The sequence below is a fragment of the Prinia subflava genome, chromosome 5, assembly GCF_021018805.1.
Source record: "Prinia subflava isolate CZ2003 ecotype Zambia chromosome 5, Cam_Psub_1.2, whole genome shotgun sequence".
Taxonomy (NCBI): domain Eukaryota; kingdom Metazoa; phylum Chordata; class Aves; order Passeriformes; family Cisticolidae; genus Prinia; species Prinia subflava.
In genome coordinates, this window is record NC_086251.1 from 1,699,809 (window position 1) to 1,709,756 (window position 9,948).

Here is a 9,948-nt window from a genome sequence, read left to right on the forward strand (position 1 = left end):
CTCGAGTGCCAATGTATGATAGAAGATTTTGGAGGTGACCTGGATGACCCTCAGAGAAGGTGTTACTCATTCAGGACATTCAGTACACATTCACATCCCTCATCTGTGTGAGGGTTTGACTCCACACTTCCCACCTGAACACCCAAAGTTACATGAGCCCCTTTTTTTCCTAGCAGAGTAAACCACCAAACCACTGAAGGGTTCAAACTCCTCATCTGAATTTGAGTCTGTGGTCTGCTCATTGCTCCACTCAGCCCAAGCTCTGGCTCAGAGCAAGGCTCACAGGGCAGGACTAGAAAATCTCAGCTGATTTCTTAATGAGATTTCATCTCCCGAATGCCGTGGCTTGTTTTAATCCCACCAGTCCCCCAACCTTCCAAAGAGTCTCCAGAAGAAAACAAGCTAGGACAAGGCAACGAGGACAAATAATAACTTGGACATCTGAAGAACCTGGGCATCTGCATTTCATTTTGAAAAGCCAGTTGGACTGTGGGTGAAGTGAGCAGTGTAAAAAAGGAACTTCCCAGACTGAAAATGGAACTGCAGATGCCAGCAGGGAGGAGCACACCACGCTGATTCCTCTTTCCATATTTCCTTTACAGTCAGGGAAGAGAGGATGACTTTTCCCTAGGTCAAAGCAGAGCACCTTGGTGAGCTGGTCAAAGACCACTTCTCTTCTGTATTTTTGAAAAGTACTAATTCTTCACTTTGAAACCTAAATTTCTTTAAAATGCTCACTAAATCAACCCAATCTTCCTCATTCTTTAACAAAACACCCCTTTTGTTTATGCTTTCCTTATCCCCTTTAATGTTTGAACATCCCCTTTAACACTTTTACATCCAGTAACAAAAGTGTGAGGCAAAACACTGAAGCCTTTGAGTATGGCCTGTGTAGACTTCAACTGTCCTCAGCTTTACAGAGGAATCTGTCATTATAACGCGCACAAGTGGCAAATAAAGTTTATCAGCAACGATTAGATATTTCTGGGATGCTGTAATACTTTTCCACGCTAGCGTTCATTCTAAGGTGCAGTATATTATCTATAGAGAGCCCACATAATCTCTCTGAGATGAGAAATGGGCTCACAAATCAGCGTGTTGGCTGCACTTCCTGCTACCGACACCGGATTTTGAACAAGAGATCTTGGTAACAGAGTAAACACACAGTAGTTTTCTCCCAGAGCCTCGGGTTCAAGTTCTTACTCAACAACCAGGAAAACCAAATGTGATCGCCTCCATCCCAGTCAGCACAAGTTATTTATCATCCCCGACCCAGCACAGAGTCAGAGCAGCAGCCAGCACTGCTCTGGCAGGAAAAGCCTCAGTCTGGAGGAACTGGAGACCTGCCTGTCAGCACCAGAATCACAAACCCTGCCTCTTACACCAGCATGCTCTCTTTCCCAGAGCATCAGAGCCATTGGTCACATTAACAAAAGGATATGGAACTGGTAGAAGCTGCAATTATCAAAATAGAGCTGCCTGGAAAACAGGAAGGGGTTTTGGTTTGTTTTTGTTTTTTCCATGACAGAAACATCGCATTTTTACTCACAAAGAAAAACTGACATTTCAGACACTGTGGAAATAGTCCTGGGAGCAGAGATCTGGGACAGATCTTCACTCTGTGATGCCCATGCCTGGCCAGGGAAGGTGATGCAAGGACCACTGTGTGTCTTTAGAAATGACACCTCCTGGGCAGCCTCACCCCCAAGGGGGTGCAGCAGAACCTCTAACAGTGGTTGAATGCAGGGCTCCCAGCGCTTCCATTTTCAGAATTCCGTCCTTCAACAGAACTGAAAATGCATTTCTCTTCGAAATAATTCCTTTTCCCAAAGCCTAACAACAGAAACAATTCCAACAACAACAACAAAGTTCAGTTTGGTTTAATTGCTTCGCCAACTCGGGAGAGTTGCAAGTTCCCTTTCAACCCTGTCAGTGGTGCTGCAAAAGCAGATCCCAGGGAGAAAGAAACACCTTCATAAATCAATGGCAAAATGCTTCCACGAGATTCATTCCCCAGCCTTATCTCAAACGGGTAACGTGTGACTGGCAACACTAAGAAAAGAATTCTAGCTATTGTCCTCAGGCAGGCACTCTTCTGGCAGCTACAAAATAAATTTAGCCCAACCATAAACTCCAGTAACTATCAGGAATCTGCATTATCTCTGCTGAAAATGTACTGCTGCTCTGCAAGTCTATTAATGAGCAGACATTCTCAATCCTAGCTGTCCAAGTTGAGAGAAGTGAAAGGGAGCTTACAGGCATAAAAAGCAGGAAAAAAACAATCTGACTTCATCTGCTGGGCTTTTATCAAATGCATATAGCCAAAGGACTTTAGAAAAGCTGGAAATCACTGTTTTCACCTTCTTTGCTTGGACAGCTATCAAACATTTGTTATTTTTAGCATCAAAGTAGCTGAAAGGGCATTGTTAGAAAGAATGGTCCCCCTTTCTTGGCTCATGCAATCAACTTCAGGGAGGGGGCTTAACTTCAGAGGCTGCTTGAAAAAACGGGGTTTTTTTAATTCCCAATCTAGCTGAGCAAACCAAGTGTCTGTTTTGCTCATCAAAGCTCGTGGACTTAGTGACTTGTAGGATATGTTTTCATGCCTGTGACTGTGTTCCTGTGGGTGTAATCAGAGGAGGATAGTGACAGGGTCTTCTAAGAACACGGTCAGATGTTCATGTTCTCTGTGTCAGATGAAAGCCATCAGCAGCCCCACAACACCCAGCTGTCACTGGAGGACGCTTGGCCAAGGAGCACCAAACCCAGGCCATGGAGAAAGGGGTATTTTTTCATGTGCCCCCTGGTTTCCTCCCAGGTTCTGGAAATTAGCGATGCAGAGGCTTCCTGACTGAGATGCTGCTCTGGATTACTGGGCTCAATAGCTCTTTCACGGCATTGTGCTGCTGATAAGGAGCCTGTGATTGATGCTCATTTGGTGCTCTGCGAGGCCCCTTTGGTCCTGCCCCTCTTGCCACCTCCAGCTCCTTCCTCGAATCCTGGACTGGACACCGAGGCAATAAAGCAGCATTTTCCAGAGATATTGATCTGTGAAGAGCAGATCAACAGCCTGATTGCTACCAAGCTGCTTGCAGAAACCCATTACAAGTGATTTATTCTTTTACAGCACTGCCTAGAAATCACATATGCACACATTTCTTAAGGCACTGAGCGATCTGGGCCAAGACCTCAAAATCAGGGGCAAAACTCAGGCTCTGCACTCTACTGGACTGGGCAGATCCTACAAAATGTTCTGCCCAAATAAATGCTTGCATCTGCCAGCAATGAAACATAATGACTCAGGCCAGTGTGTGCTGAAGTCATCTATTCACGTACCCCCAGCACACTGGTGCCTCCAGCCTCCTTTCTAACCGGTTGGGGAACTCCTCTGCCTTCTTTTGTCACAGGATTTCCTCAAGTTATCCCCTGCAATCAGCTGAAAGCAGTGCCTAATGTCAGATGCACTGACATGTTACCCTTCTCTGCCTTCTCACAATCAGCTCATTTAAAAAAACAAAAAAAATCCAGCTTTGGGCGAGTTTTGCAAACTTCAAACAAAAGGCAATATTGGAATCAGAAGCCTCAATAGTACTTAACAATTACATAGTTAATCTTCGTATAATACAAACATTAAATAATTAATCTCGGCGGCTGAAATTCGGCCCCAATAAAACTCCGATGACTTCTGTGGATGTTTGCCAGGGAGAAATCCAGCTGGCAATTTCTCCCGTCTCTCCTTTTGGCAATCCCGGGAGCCTTTTGTAGCTCCCAGCCTGTCAGTGGCACACCTTTTGGCAGGAGCAGACTCTGTGAAGTGCCTGATGCTGCGCTGCCCTTCACAGCAGCCACATCAATTTTCTGGCTACAGCCAGTGGCACCCATTTGTCCCTCTGTGCACCCGAGGGAAGAGTGAACCTACTCACTGGGCAGACAAGAATAAACCTCTTCCAGCTTTCTCAGTTCTACCTTAAAGTTTAGCAACTTCTGCAATTCCTAATTCACGAATTCCTAATTCATACAAAGAACTATTTCGCCTCATTTCTTCCATTTCAGCAGCTCCCTCTTTTCAAATGCCACAGAATTAATGTCATATCAGAAATTTTAAAGCAGAACTTAGAAAATGCTTCCTTTTAATGCCCAAACCTGCAGCAAATATAAACCTTTGTAAATGCAACCTAATTTGCTAACACGCAGTGCTAATTTGATTACTCAAGATAAAGGTTTTAGTGGGACCAATTGGCGCTTGCTGCAGTGTGAAACTAGAAGGATAATTTGCTAAGAGAAAAGTGCAAGCTCTCTTTGGCACCCTGAAATGTGTTCGGGTCGGTTTTGTGCTTTTGCATTTGAGTGAGTACTCCAGCACAAATTGGGCACAATTAGCGGCACATTTAAAAAAATACAGCTCAGTTCTGGTGCTAATTTGTCCCTGCAATAACACCAATTTCCCCTGTATTTACACTCAGTAAGCGTACAGAGGCTAACACAGAGGAAAGCTTCGGACAATCCCCATTTGTATAGCGCAGAGCAAATAATTCTTTGTGCCCTACGTGAAATGAGTCGAATATCTCAGCCCACTTTGCAGAGAACATGTGTCTACATCACAAAATCTGCCACCACAAGTTGGCACTAATTGGCAGTCTCAGCAAAGTGGCAAAGGGATGAATGGCCCCTGGATACCGAACTAACATTTTTCCCCTACAGGTGGTCTTTTCAAGTCGGAATTGAGACGTACATTGTTTAGGCAAGGTGAAGTTTGTACTGCTGGGTACGTGTTTTGTTGATTCATAGAAGATTTCGGTGTATAGCCAGCGTTTTCATGAGCGTTACATTCACGCTATTAAAAAAATAAACAAAAACCTTAAATTGTATTTTTAAAAAACACCAAAAAAACCCCAACTAAACAAATTCCAGCTGTCCCTATTTTCCCCCACTTTGTGCTCTCAAAATCCTCAGTATGTTCAAAGGCACGACCAAGTCTTTTCAGCTCTCGTCAGCGTGTATTGATGAAACAGCTCCCTCAGATGTGATACCAAACCAGGAGATTAGGATGCCAGCTGCTTTCATCAGGGCCCTGACTCTGCACACTTCATTCACACAGAGCCCTGTTTGGGCCGTTTGCTACTCCAAAACTCACTGATAGCAGTGGGAAGTCCCTAAAACTCCAGTAAGCTATAGAAAAAGTCCTTTGGTGAGAGGGGTGTGAAGGAGTTCAATCTGCACGCTCCTGTGCCACAGAAAGAAATACCATAGAGGCTTTGATTATGGAGCATAATTATATTTACATGGAAATAAATCAGCTAGTAAAGAGGCTCCTCAGAGTGCCTGCAAATTACATCACCTCCAGCAAAAGCAGAAATAAGTTACATTTTTCCTTTTCCACCTAAGGAAAAGGCTTCCGAAGCAAACTCAGAAGTCCCTGTGTGTTGTCATCATCAGGTCAAGATAAAATATTTGTTCAGAAGATGTGCTTCAATTATCCTCGAGGACTCAGATCAAACTAGATGATCTACTTTCATTGTCTATACTATTATTATTATTATTATTTCCTTAGAGAGGCTTTCAAAAATCCCCCCGTTGTGCTCAATATGATGAATTGATTTCTTTAGCAGCACTGCCCACTTAAGGGAGGAGAGGGCTCCTTCTCCCCTTCTGACTGAGCCACTGGCCCTCACAACAGGACAGGGAACAAGCACAGATCAGTGGTTGTGGGTTCAGTCAGTGCCCTGCTTGTCAGGAGCTGGACTGACACTCTCTGCCCCATCTCACAGCTTGTGGATGCAGCTTTTCCTTACTGACAACTCAGCCACAGGTAGGAATAAGCCAGCTCTTACCTTGCACTGGTGGCAGAGGAAAATGCAGTGTTCCTCGTGTGGGAAGGGATCTTTTCCTGCCACTATTCATGAGCACATAAAGCCCCTCGGGCTCTGCCAGTCCTCCCCCATTCATGCATTCAAAGTGAGCAGGAGTCAGGATTAGCAACCTGTAAATCACAGCAGGTAAAATCCTGCACGGTGCTGGCTCTGAAGCTTCTGTGAGGCTCAAGTGCTGCATCTTTGCTCTCTGCTTGCAGCCTGCCCACTCAAATTGCTTAATACACCAGTCCTTTGGCTGCTAAAACCTCCAGGCTAGTTTAAAAAGCTGCCAAAGAGAAGCTATCATAACTTTATAAATAATCATCCAACAAACAACAGGATATTTCTACGCTTCTCTTGAGAACAGCATTTCAGATTATCCAGAAAGTGGTTTTTTAAGCTGTGTGGGTTTTTATAGGATGTAAAAGGGGAATTCTTTATAGGGTTCCTGTATTTTGTACTTATCTTACAGGGGTACAATTTGACATTATCAAAAATTGTCCCAGAAAAACTTTGACCCGTAACTCTCACACAGCTTGACTCAAGTTTTTTCTTATCCAAGCTGGATAAGAGAGATCTTATCCAAGCTGGGTAGAGAGACTGGAAGAAAACAACACTTGCTTGTTTTCATTCCACTTTATCCCACAGGTACAGAAATGGAAGAATCCCTTCTGGAAAGGCAACAGTGATCCTGGTGAAAGAACACATTTGGCATTTGGAGGATGACAGAGTTACCTGCTGCAGGTGCTAAATATTTCTGCTATTATTGCTCTTGGGCCCAAGTTAGTGAGCCCTGCTTGGCAATTCATTGGACTGTTGACAGCCTAAACCCTGGTTATCCTTAGGCTGGTGTGAAAGGAGGAACCAAAACAAATGTAACACCTTGCAGACAGAGCAGAGCCTAAGAAAGGAGTGGGAAATGCAGTGACATGAAGCCAGAGAGGTCCAGCTTTGTGGCTGTGCAGGGCTGCTCCAGCTGCTCCTGACTTCTCTGACCTGCCAAACGAACTTCCCTCCTTCTCAACATTTAATCCCACAGATCTGCACAGGACTGAATGGATGTTATGTTTTGTAATGAGTCAGTCCAGCCTGTGTTTTTCCCCTAGGCCCTACCTGTCTTCTGAACAAGCCAGATATTAGACGTGGTAGCAGCCTCTGCTGACTGATGTGAGTGTTGAAATTAGAGCTTTGCTTGCTGCTGCTGCTTGTATTTGTTTTACACAATTTGGAAAAAAAAAATCACTAAGTACATTTGGACAGCAGGTCAGGCTGGTAAGCAGCATTTCTTTATTTCTGTCCTTGGGAAGATCTGGCTCAACAAGAAACTCACAGTAGGGATCAGTTGGCTGATCTGGGCAACCAAGCTGCATTTGCTGCTTTCACTTAATTTGTCCTTAAGCTATTTAGAAATTAATTCAGCCCCAGGAGTCTTATATTTTACAGCATGCCAGCAAAGTTGTCTACAATTTGTTGATGACCAAGGAAATATCTTATTTAAAATAAAAAGTGCAAATAAAACAACACTAAACTAAAATCAAAGGCAGATTTTAAGATGACAGGTGGTACCTGCTCTCATAGCTGCGACTGAATTCCATTAGAAAGGGAAAAAAACCCTGCAGTAAGAGCTGAAAAACAAGGCTGAGGAAGCCTCCCTTACTTCACATTAAAATCCTAGGTGTTGGGCATGGTGAAGATATATTACCATAAATCAAAGCTAATGCCATGAGCCAGATGGTTCGAATTTGTGTACTAAGTGTTAGGCACTAACAGAGCACAACAGTCTGTTGTCCTCCCACGGGAGGGTTCTCACTTTTGAGCAGCTAATTAGCCGAAAATTAATTAGGCCCAATCTGAACATTTTTACACACACAAAAAGAAAAAAAAAAAATATTTGAAAGTGTGCAGAAACAGGCCAAAACCCCTGTGTGCCTAGAGCAGCAATGGCACTGAGAACAGGCAGGAGGGAATTGCATGAGGGAACAGAAGGGCAAAGAGCCCACACAGACAACTGCCACGGGCAGGTTAAAGGAGAGCAGGAAGAGAGAAAACAAATCTTTGGAGAAGGGAAACAGTCCATCTCCAAGGTTTGCTTGGGTGCTGCACGGAGGGTCAGACAGCTGGGGTATTTATTTTACAGCCTTTCCACGGTGCTTGTGTTTCTCCTGGTCTGCTGCTGTGGCTGTCTTGCAGAGACTCAGAGGCAGTGGCACCAACTCCTGTACCCCAAGGATACAGCAAAGCTCACAGCCCTGTAGGAAGCTGGCAGCTCTGCTCCAGAGCAGCATTCCCCTGGGAACTTCGCTGGAAAAATGCTGACACCTGCCCCATTAGGCAGCAGACTTTCTGGATGACACAGATACCAAATCCCACCCCATTTCCAATTCCTTCAGGCACACAAGATTTATATTCTTTTTTTCCCCAGATTGGAGCCTCAGCTCTTAAACAGCACCCAAGCCAAAAAAGTCCCATAAAATGCAGAATTACATTTTGGTTCTTTTTTCTCTCGGTGAGCAAGCTTCATAGAGACTCAGATGTGCAAGGCACTTTGGCAGGGCTGATATCCGGGGCATTGCAATAATGTTTAATCCCATTACTAATGCTTATTTTAGAATCTGCTTGTCCTTAAAGAGATGATAGTGATCTTAATTATTGTCTCCAACATGTATTTGCCTGAAATAATTATTATACTTCATTCCTATAGAGACAATGAGATAAAACTCTAATTTCATTTTATTGGCCCTTCTATCCATCAAGAAATTAGTTTCTTGTGAGAGCTTTGAAGTAGTCCCCTTCACGGATTAAACTCCTTGAAAGTACAAGAGCAGAAGGGCGGGGTGTGGGGGAATTGAAATAATTTACATACCAGCAGACATGTAATGGGAATCAACAATGCAACCAGACCTACATGATGGTTGAGAGGAAAACGTTGAGACATGCTATTCAGCATGGAAAAAAAAAAAAAAAAGTCTGGTTAGCTGCAGATTTTAGCTCAGGAGGCAGCCAAGGGCTGCACTCGGGCAGAGGAAGCAAGCAGCAGAGAGGAGCTTCCCTAATCATGTTTTAAAAAAATAAAAATAAAACAACAAAAACCCCCAACAGCCTCCCAAAACACCCATTACTGGATAAAAGAACATCAGATGCTTAACTGTCACTGGGCTGTCTGCCAGGCAGGCTCCCAGCACCACTGTCAATATTACACAAGGTGTAGGAATAAATAGCACAAGCTCTCTCAGAGCAGCACCTAAGATTTGGTGTTAGATCTGTGCAAGGTGTTGGCTCCCCAAAATATGCAAGGTCTTCTGCTCTGAGTTTCCTTACAAACAGAATTTCAGCCACCTTTTTTTCGGAAGACAAAGGTGCAAACCTGACAGCTGAGACTGTCCCCATATTTAGTCCCAAACAAATACAGGCCAACTCTTATTTTTGATAAATTTCAAAGGAGATAAAAAAGAAAAGCTATCCATTCAAGGGAAAATTCTGAGCACAAGAATATTACTGCATGCAAGGATGAATTCCATGCAATCCTCCCAGCTGTCTCCTGGGACTGAAGGAACGGTTTGGGCTGGTCCTGTACCATCTCGAGGCCAGTGCTTTCCCACAGAAAGCAATGGGATCCTGCATTTTTAGGAACTTGTTTGCAATGGGTGCTCAGCGCACTGGCCTGGACAGAGCAATTGCAGGTGCTCTGAAAATTCAAACTGATGAGTTATTTAATTGACCTGAACGTTAATCATGCCTTTAACTCTTGAGTCTGACTGGAACCAGGAGTGCTGAGGGCCCTGCAGATCAGACGCTATAGGGTTAGGATGCTTTCAAATGTAGATTAGCACACCTCCAAGCAAAGGAATGCAAGCATGTAGAGAACCTGCCCCAAACCTCAGCACACTCAGGATGAAGATTTTGCAGTGCTGGGCTGTATACAGCACATGTGACATACCAAGCAACTCTTCCTAACCACCCATCCACCGTGGCTGTAGCTACAAAACACTTCCTTTCTTTTCCATATGCTGCATGTTTAAATTTCTGTCTAATATCCACACAAGCAGCTGTCATTTTCCTCAAGGCACAGAGGTGGAGACACAAAGACCGTGCATGA